The sequence below is a fragment of the Pseudophryne corroboree genome, chromosome 3 (assembly GCF_028390025.1).
Source record: "Pseudophryne corroboree isolate aPseCor3 chromosome 3, aPseCor3.hap2, whole genome shotgun sequence".
NCBI lineage: Eukaryota > Metazoa > Chordata > Amphibia > Anura > Myobatrachidae > Pseudophryne > Pseudophryne corroboree.
This window is the reverse complement of record NC_086446.1, coordinates 89,148,578-89,164,830: the sequence shown is the minus strand read 5'-3', so window position 1 is coordinate 89,164,830 and position 16,253 is coordinate 89,148,578. Positions and strand designations below refer to the sequence as shown.

General features: G+C 48.8%; 1 protein-coding gene and 1 non-coding gene across 4 annotated transcripts in view; both read left to right on the top strand.

Moving 5' to 3' along the window:
• LOC135057053 (zinc finger protein 260-like) overlaps positions 1 to 16,253 on the top strand; it is a 121,700-nt gene that overhangs the window by 83,044 nt on the left and 22,403 nt on the right. The window lies entirely within an intron of this gene.
• LOC134899786 (U2 spliceosomal RNA) lies at positions 6,043 to 6,231 on the top strand. Its single transcript, XR_010173388.1, has one exon. It is a non-coding gene; the product is annotated as a U2 spliceosomal RNA (small nuclear RNA).

Genomic DNA, 16,253 nt, shown 5'->3' with positions numbered 1-16,253 from the left:
GTAATTCATCTGGGGGACGAGCTTTTAGTCATGCGGCACCGACTCTATGGAACTCACTTCTCCGCACAGTGCGAGAGGCCACAACTATAGAATCCTTCAAAAGTAGACTCAAGACATTCCTGTTTACTCAAGCATTTCCATAGTGTCTCTTTTAGTATCTTCATGCTTCTGTATTTTATGAAAATGTACTGCATTATTTTCTGTACTATATTATGCTATGTATCTGTTAAGCGCCTTGAGTCCTATTGGAGAAAGAGCGCTATATAAATAAAATTATTATTATTATTATTATAACCGTGGGTATGTCACCCTTTCTACCCTTTCTTCCCTCAGCAGCTACTTCTACAAAAAAACCTTTTCTTCATCTACATCGAAGTCCTTTCGGACCGCTAAGACGAAAAAGTCCAAGCCTCCTACCACCTTCTTTAGAGGTGGTCGGGCAAAATCCAAGAAGCCTGCAACTGCAGGTTTCTCAGGACCAGAAGCCTGCTTCTGGTTCCTCAAAATCCTCAACATGACGGTGGGCCGCATAGCCTGGAGAACGGGCTGGTGGGGGCGAGACTCAGCCGTTTCAGCCATGTCTGGGTGTCGTCCGGCCTGGATTCCTGGATACAGGTTATTGTGTCCCAGGGATACAGACTGGAAGAATCGGTGAGGCGGGAGTTCTTGAAACTCCAATCAGGCTTGCCAGCTTTACTGACACAAAGGGCTGTCCTTTTGGAAGCCATCCAAAAATTGGAAAGGTCAGCGGTCATTGTTCCAGTTCGGCCTCATATGCAACACAAAGGTTACTATTCAAACCTTTTCGTGGTACTGAAACCGGATGGTTCGGTCAGACCGATTTTGAACTTGAAGTCATTAAATCCTTACTTGAGGGAGTTCAAATTCAAAATGGAGTCTCTGATAGCGGTGATCTCAGGTCTGGAAGAGGGCGAGTTTCTGGTATCCCTGGATATCAAGGATGCGTACCTCCACATTCCGATTTGGCCACCGCATCAGGCTTATCTCAGATTTGCACGGTTAGACAGTCACTATCCGTTCCAGGCACTGCCATTCGGTCTCTCCATGGTACCAAGGTGATGGCAGAGATGATGGTTCTTCTCCGCAGACAGGGAGTGAACATAATTCCATATCTGGATGATCTGCTGATAAAGGCATCGTCCAGGGAGAGGTTTTTGCAGTCCATTGCTCTCACAACTCGTCTACTCAGGGAACATGATTGGATCCTGAACCTTCCAAAGTCACATTTGGAGCCGACAAGGAGATTGTCTTTTCTGGGAATGATCCTCGACGCAAAAGTACAGAGGGTGTTTCAACTAGAGGAGAAAGCATTGGTGATTCAAACAATGGTCCGGGACGTCCTGAAGCCCACCCGGGTATCAGTTCATCAGTGCATTCGCCTTCTGGGGAAGATGGTTGCCTCTTACGAGGCTCTACAGTACGGAAGGTTTCATGCTTGGTCCTTCCAACTTGATCTCCTGGACAAGTGGTCAGGTTCTCATCTCCACATGCACCAGAGAATACGTCTGTCGCCAAAAGCAAGAATTTCACTCCTATGGTGGCTGCAATTGCCTCACCTTTTGGAGGGCCGCAGGTTTGGGGTTCAGAACTGGATCCTTATAACCACGGATGCAAGTCTCTGGGGTTGGGGCGCAGTTACTCAAGGGGAAACCTTCTGAAGAAGGTAGTCAAGTCTGGAATCCATTCTTCCAATAAACATTCTGGAACTAAGAGCCATGTACAATGGTCTTCTCCAAGCGGCACATCTTCCTTGAGATCGGGCCATTCAAGTACAGACGGACAATATAACAACGGTGGCCTACATAAACCGACAGGAGGGGACAAAGAGCAGAGCGGCTGTGTCAGAGGTTACAAGAATCCTCCTCTGGGCAGAAAAGCACGCAGTGGCGCTGTCGGCAATCTTCCTTCCAGGAGTGGACAATTGGGAAGCGGACTTCCTCAGCAGGCACGATCTCCATCCGGGAGAGTGGGGCCTCCATCCGGATGTGTTCACAGAGGTAACCAGTCGTTGGGGCGTACCTCAAATAGACATGATGGCCTCACGTCTCAACAAGAAACTTCGGAGGTACTGTTCCAAGTCGAGGGACCCACAAGCAGTGGCGGTGGATGCCCTGCTAACACCATGGGTGTTCATGTCAGTGTATGTGTTTCTCCCACTTCCACTCATTCCAAGAGTTTTCAAACTCATGAGGACAAGGGTTCAGGCAATTCTCATTGCTCCGGACTGGTCAAGGAGAGATTGGTATGCGGATCTTCTGGACTTACTGCTGGAAGATCCAAGGCCTCTTCCTCTTTGAGAGGACCTTCTGCAACAGGGGCCATTCACTTATCAAGACTTACCGCGGATACGTTTGGAGGTTGAACACCAGATCTTAGCCCGGAAGGGTATTCCGAGCAAGGTTATGCCTACCCTGATACAGGCTAGGAAAGGAGTAACGTCTAAACATTACCATCGCATTTGGAAAAAATGTGTCTTGGTGTGAATCCAAGAGGTTTCCTACGGTGGAGTTTCAGCTTGGACGGTTTCTCCTCTTCCTGCAAGCAGGTGTGGATATGGGCCTGCGTTTGGGATCCATAAAGGTCTAGATTTCGAGTTTATCCATTTTCTTCCAGAAACAATTGGCTGCCCTCCCTGAGGTTCAGACTTTCTTGAAAGGGGTTCTGCACATCCAGCCTCCATTTGTGGTGCCGACGGCACCATGGGATCTTAATGTGGTGTTGCATTTCCTGCAGTCGGATTGGTTTGAGCCTTTACAGGAGGCTGAGGTCAAATTTCTCACGTGGAAGGCTGTCACTTTGTTGGCCTTAGCTTCTGCTAGACGTGTGTCAGAATTGGGGGCTTTGTCCTGTAAAAGCCCCTTCTTTAATCTTCCATGAAGATAGAGCTGAGCTCAGGACGCGTCAGCAGTTTCTTCCAAAGGTTGTGTCAGCATTTCATATCAACCAACCTATTGTGGTGCCATTGGCTACTGACTCCTCAACTTCGTCAAAGTCCTTGGATGTTGTGAGGGCTTTGAAAATCTATGTGAAGAGGACTGCTCGTCACAGGAAATCGGACTTTTTGTTTGTCCTGTATGATCCCAAGAAAATTGGGTGTCCTGCTTCAAAGCAGACTATATCTCGCTGGATTAGGTTCACTATCCAGCATGCTTACTCTACGGCAGGATTGCCATGTCCTACATCTGTTAAGGGCCACTCTACTCATTAGGTGGTGTCTTCCTGGGCGGCTGCCCGGCGTGTCTCGGCGTTACAACTTTGCCGAGCGGCAACTTTGTCTGGGTTGAACACGTTTGCCAAGTCCTACAAGTTCGATACTTTGGCCTCTGATGATCTGAAGTTCACTCAATCAGTTCTGCAGGAGCCTCCGCGCTCTCCCTCCCGTTCTGGGATCTTTGGTACATCCCCATGGTACTAATGTGGACCCCGGCATCCTCTAGGATGTAAGAGAATATAGGATTTTGGTTACCTACCGGTTAATCCTTTTCTCGTGGTCCATAGAGAATGCTGGGCGCCCGCCCAGCGCTTCGTTTTTCTGCAACCGTTCTCTTGTTCGGTACAACTTTGTTTAGTTATGTACTGCATTGTTACTTGGTATGTAATGTTTCTGCAGTTGATGAGTTTTCAAGCTAGTTAGCTTTATGTGCCTTGTATGTGTGAGCTGGTATGAATCTCGCCACTATCTGTGTTAAATCCTTCTCTCGAAGATGTCCGTCTCCTCGGGGCACAGTTTCTAGACTGTCTGGTAGGAGGGGCATAGAGGGAGGAGCCAGCCCACACTCTGAAACTCTTAAAGTGCCAATGGCTCCTGGTGGACCCGTCTATACCCCATGGTACTAATGTGGACCCCAGCATCCTCGACAGACTTCGAGAAAAGGATTTACCGGTAGGTAACCAAAATCCTATTTTTTTGTCCACGCCCCTTCAATACGAAGCCACGTCCCTATATTTTTGGTGCTGGGAAGGGGGGGTGGGGTGTTGTGCTGCTATTTTGCGCCCCTCGAATACTAACAGGAAAGTGTCAAGTGGCCCCTCAGCTGAAATAATTGCCCACCCCTGCTTTAGACTCTACGCCTAAAGGTGCTTCAGTCTGGTATAATCAAAACAAGTCAGTTCCTCTTGGTCATTTCAAGTAAGCTTTACCATATGCGGTCACTCTTCTACAATGTCTCTTATTTTTCTTAAGGGAAGTGGACAGAACTCTACTGGTGACTCTGACAGTGGCCGTCGTCGTCTACATATTGCTATGGTTTATTTGTACTTTAGTACTATTATTTCTAGGATCATCATAGAAGCCGATTACGGTAACAGCGGCATATGTTCCCTTATTTTTCTCTATTCTCCGGTATGAGGTAGAAAAATTGGCTTACTAAGACTCTGCACAAGAGTGAGAAATGACACACCAAGGGACAGGCTGTACCCCATGGTAGATGCTGAGTTCCCTCTGTTGTCTCGCTGCTATGCAACAGGGCTTTTGATCTGCTGGTTGTGGTTTGTACGACTCTACATGCTACTCTTGGCATGTCATTTTACCATTTGTCATTGTCTGAGGTTGGTTTTGGTCTTTGTTAGTCTTGGTCATTGTTGGAGGTTGGTCTTCCAGGAGTCTTTCTTCTACTCTTGCCTCACTGGTAGGACAGGTGTCCAACACAGGGTTTGCTGGTGTATGGGTGAGGGTTGCAGTCCCCTCATCTCCTTGTTACCGCCTTATTTCTCATATCAGGAGGTTGTGATCCCCTGGGTGGCATTTTCCATCTAGCCCTATGTTCTAGCTTGGATTACTTTCTAGAATGTAATTTATTTATTTTTTGTTTGCTAGTGTTCCAGTGGGTGTTTTCTGCTTGATCCACTCTTGTGTGCCACAGTTGCCCGCTCAGGGAGTTTTCCATAGGGGTCATTCCACATCAAATCAACACAGCCATTTTCATGACCATCACCGATTTCAATTAAATTTGCTGTGCTTGTTAGGTCTGACGAGAAACTAATTTACACAAAATCTAGTTCATCGTTGTGATATACTAACAGTAGACCCAATGACTACAACAGGACCATTATAGAAAAAGAAACTGTCTGCAACTTCAAAACTAAACTCATGGAAAGCATGAACAAAACCTGGTCTGTTGTATATATTAAGGTTATATTGCTGTTTTTCAAAACTTTATAATACACTGTCTGCAAGTGAGAATTTTGTATAATTTAGCTGCCTGCTTGTCAGTAAATTATGATCGCATTATTCCATGGGAGTCCCAAAGTGAAATAAAAATTGAGGTCATGGTCAAAGGTTATTAAACTTTTTTTAGCACTACCTTACTAAATTGAAATGAAAAGATCTATTCTTAAGCTTCAAAATTACACTAATTTCATCTCTCTGTCTTAATTAGAACTCAAGTTACAGGCCAAACAAAAAGACCCCCGCGGCAGTAAAATTGCATATTTTGGTCATTTTTAAATGGCTCCACCTCCAAAAATATTCAGGCTATGATGTTGAAATTTGGTGTCGATTAGTTTTTCCCCCCATCCTATTGGTACACCAAATTTCATAAAAATCGGAGAAGGTCAGTAAAATGTTTGTTTTTTTGAGTTGAGTTGATTTGATATGGAATGACCCATTACTTCTGTGGTTGCAGAGGTAATGGGTCAGACTGAGCACTTCATGTTCTTTTGACTGTGTGGGAGCGCACACAGACAGCGGAATGCTGTCCTTACACAGCAGACTCTACTACGCAGCCGACTTTCTTAGGTGTCCGGTTGTCATGCATTTTCCGACATATCCTGTAAATCATAGCATTAATTTTTCAAGCTCTGGTTTGATTCCTGAGCTTCATACTAGATCTTTCGGTATATCTTCTTGAAGTCAACCTGTAGTTGTTACCATGACAGCTGTAATTTTTCGTTCCAGAATGCCTGTTGAGTCCAGCACAGTGTTCTCCCAGTGGCTCTCTCTTCGTCCTGCTTTTGGTCAGTCCAGGCGGGAGTAATATGCTGGTCTTCGACTAGGTTTGCTCATACACTTGGTACCTGCACAATGCTTCTTGGTCTTTTGGCTAAGATCAGGTGTAGTATGTGTTTTTTTTCAGTTTATATGATACGCACCCTCTCTGGGACCCATGTACTAAAGGGAATTTTAGACTAGGGAGATGGAAGAGAAGCTTGCTCTGTCCACACCACGCCTTGATCTGGCATTGCAGTACTTCCATGACCAGTACACAATGCTTAGGTTGTGTTGGGTTCCCTAGTCTTTGTTGATCTCCACGATGTTCCTGACAGGTCTTTTGAGAGAGGTAGATGGCTGGCTGAGACTCGCACGCTTATGGCCTCAATCCCTTGTGTTTTCTCTGACGTCCTAGTGGATGCTGGGGACTCCGTAAGGACCATGGGGAATAGCGGCTCCGCAGGAGACTGGGCACAAAAGTAAAGCTTTAGGACTACCTGGTGTGCACTGGCTCCTCCCCCTATGACCCTCCTCCAAGCCTCAGTTAGATTTTTGTGCCCGGCCGAGAAGGGTGCACACTAGGGGCTCTCCTGAGCTTCTTAGTGAAAGTTTAGTTTTAGGTTTTTTATTTTCAGTGAGACCTGCTGGCAACAGGCTCACTGCATTGAGGGACTAAGGGGAGAAGAAGCGAACTCGCCTGCTTGCAGAGTGGATTGGGCTTCTTAGGCTACTGGACACCATTAGCTCCAGAGGGACCGAACACAGGCCCAGCCTCGGAGTCCGGTCCCAGAGCCGCGCCGCCGGCCCCCTTACAGAGCCAGAAGCAAGAAGAGGTCCGGAAAATCGGCGGCAGAAGACATCCTGTCTTCACCAAGGTAGCGCACAGCACTGCAGCTGTGCGCCATTGCTCCTCAGCACACTTCACACTTCGGTCACTGAGGGTGCAGGGCGCTAGGGGGGGGCGCCCTGAGCAGCAATAAAAACACCTTGGCTGGCGAAAATACATCACATATAGCCCCCAGGGCTATATGGATGAATTTTAACCCCTGCCAGATTCCACAGAAAAGCGGGAGAAAAGGCCGCCGAGAAGGGGGCGGAGCCTATCTCCTCAGCACACTGGCGCCATTTTCCCTCACAGCTCCGCTGGAAGGAAGTCTCCCTGACTCTCCCCTGCAGTCCTGCACTACAGAAAAGGGTAAAAAAGAGAGGGGGGCACTAATTGGGCGCAGTATTAACAATTCAGCAGCTATAAGGGGAAAAACACTTATATAAGGTTATCCCTGTATATATATAGCGCTCTGGTGTGTGCTGGCATACTCTCCCTCTGTCTCCCCAAAGGGCTAGTGGGGTCCTGTCCTCTATCAGAGCATTCCCTGTGTGTGTGCTGTGTGTCGGTACGTTGTGTCGACATGTATGAGGAGGAAAATGATGTGGAAGCGGAGCAATTGCCTGTAATAGAGATGTCACCCCCTAGGGAGTCGACACCTGAGTGGATGAGCTTATGGAAGGAATTACGTGACAGTGTCAGCTCTTTAAAAAAGACAGTTGATGACATGAGACAGCCGGCTACTCAGCTTGTGCCTGTCCAGGCGTCTCAAAAGCCATCAGGGGCTCTAAAACGCCCGTTACCTCAGATGGCAGATACAGACGCCGACACAGATACTGACTCCAGTGTCGACGGTGAAGAGACAAACGTGACTTCCAGTAGGGCCACACGTTACATGATTGCGGCAATGAAAGATGTTTTACACATTTCTGATGATACCAGTACCACCAAAAGGGGTATTATGTTCGGTGAGAAAAAACTACCTGTAGTTTTTCCTGAATCTGAGGAATTAAATGAGGTGTGTGATGAAGCGTGGGTTTCCCCCGATAAAAAACTGATAATTTCTAAAAAATTATTGGCATTATATCCTTTCCCGCCAGAGGATAGGGCGCGTTGGGAAACACCCCCTAGGGTGGATAAAGCACTCACACGCTTATCAAAACAGGTGGCTCTACCCACTCCTGAGACGGCCGCCCTTAAGGATCCTGCTGATAGAAAGCAGGAGGGTATCCTAAAATGTATTTACACACATACTGGTGTTATACTGCGACCAGCAATCGCCTCAGCCTGGATGTGCAGTGCTGGGTTGGCTTGGTCGGATTCCCTGACTGAAAATATTGATACCCTAGATAGGGACAGTATATTACTGACTATAGAGCATTTAAAAGATGCATTTCTCTAACGTCCTAGTGGATGCTGGGGACTCCGTCAGGACCATGGGGAATAGCGGGCTCCGCAGGAGACAGGGCACATCTAAATAAAGCTTTTAGGATCACATGGTGCGTACTGGCTCCTCCCCCTATGACCCTCCTCCAAGCCTCAGTTAGGTTTTTGTGCCCGTCCGAGAAGGGTGCAATCTAGGTGGCTCTCCTAAAGAGCTGCTTAGAAAAAGTTTTTTAGGTTTTAAATCTCAGTGAGTCCTGCTGGCAACAGGATCACTGCATCGAGGGACTTAGGGGAGAGATTTCCAACTCACCTGCGTGCAGGATGGATTGGAGTCTTAGGCTACTGGACACATAGCTCCAGAGGGAGTCGGAACACAGGTCATCCTGGGGTTCGTCCCGGAGCCGCGCCGCCGACCCCCCTTACAGATGCTGAAGATCGGAGGTCCGGAAGCAGGCGGCAGAAGACTCCTCAGTCTTCATGAAGGTAGCGCACAGCACTGCAGCTGTGCGCCATTGTTGCTACACACTTCTCACTGATCAGTCACGGAGGGTGCAGGGCGCTGCTGGGGGCGCCCTGGGCAGCAATATTAAATACCTTTAGTGGCAAAGAATACATCACATATAGCCATTAAGGCTATATGTATGTATTTAACCCAGGCCAGTTTTCTCAAAACCCGGGAGAAAAGCCAGCCGAAAAGGGGGCGGAGCTTATTCTCCTCAGCACTCAGCGCCATTTTCCTGCTCAGCTCCGCTGTGAGGAAGGCTCCCAGGACTCTCCCCTGCACTGCACTACAGAAACAGGGTAACAAAGAGAAGGGGGGCATAATTTGGCGATATTTATATATTAAAAGCGCTTATAACAAAAACAACACCTTTTAGGGTTGTTTATATACATTTATAGCGTTTTTGGTGTGTGCTGGCAAACTCTCCCTCTGTCTCCCTAAAGGGCTAAGAGGGTCCTGTCTTCGATTAGAGCATTCCCTGTGTGGCTGCTGTGTGTCGGTACGTGTGTGTCGACATGTATGAGGACGATGTTGGTGTGGAGGCAGAGCAATTGCCGGTAATGGTGATGTCACCCCCTAGGGAGTCGACACCGGAATGGATGGCTTTAGTTATGGAATTACGTGATAATGTTAGCACATTACAAAAGTCAGTTGACGAAATGAGACGGCCGGAAAACCAGTTAGTACCGGCTCAGGCGTCTCAGACACCGTCAGGGGCTGTAAAACGTCCCTTACCTCAGTCAGTCGACACGGGTACCGACACAGATGAATCTAGTGTCGACGGTGAAGAAACAAACGTATTTTCCAATAGGGCCACACGTTATATGATCACGGCAATGAAGGAGGCTTTGCAGATCTCTGATACTGCTGGTACCTCAAAAAGGGGTATTATGTGGGGGGTGAAAAAACTACCTGTAGCTTTTCCAGAATCAGAGGAATTGAATGACGTGTGTGATGAAGCGTGGGTTAACCCAGATAGAAAACTGCTAATATCCAAGAAGTTATTGGCATTATACCCTTTCCCACCAGAGGTTAGGGCGCGCTGGGAAACACCCCCTAGGGTGGATAAGGCGCTCACACGTTTATCAAAGCAAGTGGCGTTGCCGTCTCCTGATACGGCCGCCCTCAAGGATCCAGCGGATAGGAGGCTGGAAACTACCCTGAAAAGTATATACACTCATACTGGTGTTATACTGCGACCGGCAATAGCCTCAGCCTGGATGTGCAGTGCTGGGGTAGTGTGGTTGGATTCCCTGACTGAAAATATTGATACCCTGGATAGGGACAGTATTTTATTGACTCTAGAGCAATTAAAGGATGCGTTTCTTTATATGCGAGATGCTCAGAGGGATATTTGTACCCTAGCATCAAGAGTAAGTGCGATGTCCATATCTGCCAGAAGAAGTTTATGGACGCGACAGTGGTCAGGTGATGCGGATTCCAAAAGGCATATGGAAGTATTGCCATATAAAGGAGAGGAATTATTTGGGGTCGGTCTTTCGGATCTGGTGGCCACGGCAACTGCCGGCAAATCCACTTTTTTACCTCAGACCCCCTCCCAACAGAAAAAGACACCGTCTTTTCAGCCGCAGTCCTTTCGCTCCTATAAAAACAAGCGAGCAAAAGGACAGTCTTATCTGCCGCGAGGCAGAGGAAAGGGTAAGAGAGGGCAGCAAGCAGCCCCTGCCCAGGACCAGAAGCCCGCCCCGGGTTCTACAAAGCCATCAGCATGACGCTGGGGCTTTACAAGCGGACTCAGGAGCGGTGGGGGGTCGACTAAAGATTTTCAGCAATCAGTGGGCTCGCTCACAGGTGGACCCGTGGATCCTGCAGATAGTATCTCAGGGTTACATGTTGGAGTTCGAAAGGTCTCCCCCTCGCCGGTTCCTAAAGTCTGCTTTACCAACGTCTCCCTCAGAAAGGACGACGGTATTGGAAGCCATTCACAAGCTGTATTCTCAGCAGGTGATAGTCAAGGTACCCCTCCTACAACAGGGAAAGGGGTATTATTCCACACTATTTGTGGTACCGAAGCCGGACGGTTCGGTAAGACCTATTCTAAATCTGAAATCCTTGAACCTGTACATACAGAAATTCAAGTTCAAGATGGAGTCACTCAGAGCAGTGATAGCGAATCTGGAAGAAGGGGACTTCATGGTGTCCCTGGACATAAAAGATGCTTATCTGCATGTCCCAATTTACCCCTCACACCAAGGGTATCTCAGGTTCGTGATACAAGACTGTCATTATCAGTTTCAAACGCTGCCGTTTGGTTTGTCCACGGCCCCTCGGGTCTTTACCAAGGTAATGACCGAAATGATGGTTCTTCTACGAAGAAAAGGCGTATTAATTATCCCTTACTTGGACGATCTCCTGATAAGGGCAAAGTCCAGAGAACAGCTGGAAGTCGGTGTAGCACTAACCCAGGTAGTGCTTCAGCAACACGGGTGGATTCTGAATCTTCCAAAATCTCAATTGACCCCGACAACACGTCTGCTGTTCCTGGGAATGATTCTGGACACGGTTCAGAAAAAGGTGTTTCTCCCGGAGGAGAAAGCAAGGGAGTTATCCGAACTTGTCAGGAACCTCCTAAAACCAGGAACTGTGTCAGTACATCAATGCACAAGAGTCCTGGGAAAGATGGTGGCGTCTTACGAGGCAATTCCATTCGGCAGATTCCATGCACGAACATTTCAGTGGGATCTGCTGGACAAATGGTCCGGATCGCATCTGCACATGCATCAGCGGATAACACTGTCACCAAGAACAAGGTTGTCTCTCCTGTGGTGGTTGCAGAGTGCCCATCTGTTAGAGGGCCGCAGGTTCGGCATACAGGACTGGGTCCTGGTGACTACGGATGCCAGCCTAAGGGGCTGGGGAGCAGTCACGCAGGGAAGAAACTTCCAGGGTGTATGGTCAGACCTGGAGACGTCTCTGCACATAAATATACTGGAACTAAGAGCGATATACAATGCTCTAAGTTTGGCAAAACCGCTGCTTCAGGGTCAGCCGGTGTTGATCCAGTCGGACAACATCACGGCAGTCGCCCACGTAAACAGACAAGGCGGCACGAGAAGCAGAAGAGCAATGACAGAAGCTGCAAGGATTCTGCGCTGGGCGGAAAATCATGTCATAGCACTGTCAGCAGTGTTCATCCCGGGAGTGGACAACTGGGAAGCAGACTTCCTCAGCAGACACGACCTTCACCCGGGAGAGTGGGGACTTAATCCGGAAGTTTTCCACATGATTGTGAACCGTTGGGAAAAACCAAAGGTGGATATGATGGCGTCTCGCCTCAACAAAAAATTGGACAGATATTGCGCCAGGTCAAGAGACCCTCAGGCAATAGCTGTGGACGCTCTGGTAACACCGTGGGTGTACCAGTCAGTGTATGTGTTCCCTCCTCTGCCTCTCATACCAAAGGTACTGAGAATTATATACGGAAAAGGGGAGTAAGAACAATACTAGTGGCTCCGGACTGGCCAAGAAGAACTTGGTATCCGGAACTTCAAGAGATGCTCACGGAGGATCCGTGGCCTCTACCTCTAAGAAGGGATCTGCTTCAGCAGGGACCTTGTATGTTCCAAGACTTACCGCGTCTGCGTTTGACGGCATGGCGGTTGAACGCCGGATTCTAAAAGAAAAGGGCATTCCAGAGGAAGTTATTCCTACCTTGATTAAGGCTAGAAAGGAAGTGACCGCACAACATTATCACCGCATTTGGCGAAAATATGTTGCGTGGTGTGAGGCCAAGAAGGCCCCAACGGAAGAATTTCAATTGGGTCGATTCTTACATTTCCTGCAAGCAGGATTGTCTATGGGCCTCAAATTGGGGTCTATTAAAGTTCAAATTTCGGCCTTATCAATCTTCTTCCAGAAGGAATTGGCGTCAGTGCCTGAAGTACAAACTTTTGTCAAGGGTGTACTACATATACAACCCCCAATTGTGCCTCCAGTGGCACCGTGGGATCTAAACGTAGTTTTGGATTTTCTCAAATCTCATTGGTTTGAGCCTCTCAAATCGGTAGATTTGAAATACCTTACATGGAAGGTAACCATGCTATTGGCCCTGGCTTCAGCCAGGAGAGTTTCAGAGTTGGCGGCTTTATCGTACAAAAGCCCATATCTGATTTTCCATTCGGACAGGGCAGAACTGCGGACATGTCCTCATTTTCTCCCTAAGGTGGTTTCGGCTTTTCACTTGAACCAGCCTATTGTGGTGCCTGCGGCTACTAGCGACTTGGAGGACTCCAAGTTACTGGACGTTGTCAGAGCATTAAAAATATATATTTCAAGGACAGCTGGAGTCAGAAAATCTGACTCGTTGTTTATATTGTATGCACCCAACAAGATGGGTGCTCCTGCGTCTAAACAGACGATTGCACGTTGGATCTGTAGCACAATCCAACTTGCACATTCTGTGGCAGGCCTGCCACAGCCTAAATCTGTAAAGGCCCACTCCACAAGGAAGGTGGGCTCATCTTGGGCGGCTGCCCGAGGGGTCTCGGCATTACAACTTTGCCGAGCAGCTACGTGGTCAGGGGAGAACACGTTTGTAAAATTTTACAAATTTGATACTCTGGCTAAGGAGGACCTGGAGTTCTCTCATTCGGTGCTGCAGAGTCATCCGCACTCTCCCGCCCGTTTGGGAGCTTTGGTATAATCCCCATGGTCCTGACGGAGTCCCCAGCATCCACTAGGACGTTAGAGAAAATAAGAATTTACTTACCGATAATTCTATTTCTCATAGTCCGTAGTGGATGCTGGGCGCCCATCCCAAGTGCGGATTGTCTGCAATGCTTGTACATAGTTATTGTTACAAAAATCGGGTTATTACTATTGTTGTGAGCCATCTTTTCAGAGGCTACTTCGTTTTGTTATCATACTGTTAACTGGGTTCAGATCACAAGTTGTACGGTGTGATTGGTGTGGCTGGTATGAGTCTTACCCGGGATTCAAGATCCTTCCTTATTGTGTACGCTCGTCCGGGCACAGTACCTAACTGAGGCTTGGAGGAGGGTCATAGGGGGAGGAGCCAGTACGCACCATGTGATCCTAAAAGCTTTATTTAGATGTGCCCTGTCTCCTGCGGAGCCCGCTATTCCCCATGGTCCTGACGGAGTCCCCAGCATCCACTACGGACTATGAGAAATAGAATTATCGGTAAGTAAATTCTTATTTTCTATATATGCGTGATGCACAGCGGGATATTTGCCGACTGGCATCAAGAGTAAGTGCGCTGGGCGTGGCCACGACGGCTGAGGAGTAGGCAGCAGGCGGGAGCTCCCCGGCTACCAAACTCCTGACATCAATCCTGACTCCCTCTGGTGCTTTTACCCGGCCAAAACACCCACCCTGTGCTGCTGGGCATCGACGGGCGTCCCTCTCCGTGGTCTCCGGGTCCCGTAGAAGCGGCAATCACCGCCGTCCGGCCCTGCGACCTACAACTCCTCCGGATCCCCGGCCTCGATTTTGGCGGCCTCGGCCGCGGGACACCCAGAGCTCGAGCGGCGGGCTGCTGCTGATGCCAGACGCCACGGGAGGACTGTGGGGGGGAGATAACCTCTCCTCTGCCTTCGGGCTGTGACCTGGGACCTTGAAGATAGGTCGATAAGCAGGTACTCCTGGGGAAGGGGAAGAGACACTGCGGCCATTTTAGGAGCGGATTATAAAGCCTGCAGCCCATGCCTGCACTTCTGAAGGGCTGCCTGATAGGATTCTCCTGTGACTTGCAAACTGTTTTTTTTTTGATCTCTGAGACCTTACTGTAAGTTGCTCTCACCCATTATCAGCCTCTCAATATCTATGTTACCTATATTAACTCAACATACTGTTGGAAGCACAGTCAGATGTTCCTGCTGCGCAGCTCTCCCATTCTACCACATAGAGGCTGCATATAGATTGGATCTGGCTACGCTGCTGTACTGCACTAATATCCTACAGTGTACTACACACCAATATCCTACCCCTGCCTCCTGGAACTGCTGCAGGATATTCCCTCTTCAGTATTCCTGTCCGTATTGTTGCTTCTACACCAGTCTGTATTTTCTACCCATTGATATTTGACATAAAGACCGGGCACGGTTGCTTCCCGCCACTGATTGTATACGTCCTTGCTGCTGCTGCCTTCTAACTACACTTCTATTCTGAAAACCCTGCCCTGACTGCTCCTGTACAACATGGTTAAGGGCGGCCAGAGTGCGGCCGCGGCCAAACTAGAAAGATATGCCAGGCAGCCCACTCCCAAGGTGTCATCGGCTCCTTCTCAGGGAGCCTCTCCAACCCACTCGGACTCCCCCTCTGTGTCAGCGGCCGGTTCCCCAGAGGTGGCAGAGGCGCCGTCTATTCAGCAGGTGCTGGAGGCTATAGCTGGCAGTGAACAGCGTCTCTCCGATAAGATGGAAAAGGTGCAGTGCGACCTCTCCTTACTCCGACAAGATGTTCAGCGTATCCGTGAGAGAGTGGGTGAGGCGGAGACACGGGTCTCCAACCTGGAAGATATGTGTGGCCCCCTGAAGCAATCCGTATCCACGGTGACCAAGCAGGTTTCCTCCCTTCAGACCAAGCTCTTAGATATGGAGGGACGGCTGCGCAGGAATAATGTAAGATTTGTAGGCCTGCCTGAAAGAGAAGAGGGCTCGCAGCCGGAGGACTTCCTCGAATCTTGGCTTAAGGAGATGTATGGCGCTGAGTCCTTTACGGCCCAATTCACGGTGGAGCGTGCACATAGGATACCATCTCGGCCGCTACCTCCTGGTGCTCCTCCTCGCACCTTCATCGCCAAATTCCTACATTATAAGGACCGGGACTCAGTTCTCCGCCTAGGTCGTACGAAGGGCCCGCTGGTCCGTAATGGAGTCAAGGTGTCGGCCTTCCCGGATTTTGCCGCAGACGTCCAGAAGGACCGAGCCCAGTTTATGCCCATAAAACGGCGTCTGCGAGACCTTAACATCTCACATTCCATGCTGTTTCCTTCAAGGCTCCGAGTTGTGGCGGATGGGGAGACCAAGTTTTTTAATTCCCCCAGAGAAGCGGCACAATGGCTGGACAGATTTGCACCGGGTGCTCGGCAGCTAGCTCCGGACTGATCTCCTGAGATGCAGAAGCTGGGGCCTGATTTACCGGAGGGAACGATTATAGATCGGGGAGCCCCCCTCCTTTGCATTGGTGGCTCAAGACTTTTACGTCCAAGGGGTGTTGATTAGAGAAGGGTTAGAGGTTTCGTTGGGAATCTAGGCCTTCTCAGCACTTGGAAGTTTGGGTTGCTGGTTTGGGATAAAAGTATGCCGGAGTTCGGGGGGGTGTACGGGGAGGGGAGGGATAATTGGGAAGCTGCCGGTTGCGGCTCCCTTTGGTGCTGTTTTTGGTTTTCTTTCTTTAGTTTGTTATTTTTCTTACCTAAGTTTTTTCTGAAGCAAGGATGTTTAATGATTCAGACACTGTGGCTTATAACGCAGGGCTTACGTACGTCATGTGATGCTGGTATTAATAATGTTGATTCTCCGTTATATTTTAGGGAAATGTTTATCCGGGGGACACATAGAGTCTGTATGGGGTCATGATTAACCTGAAATTTTTGGCATGGAATG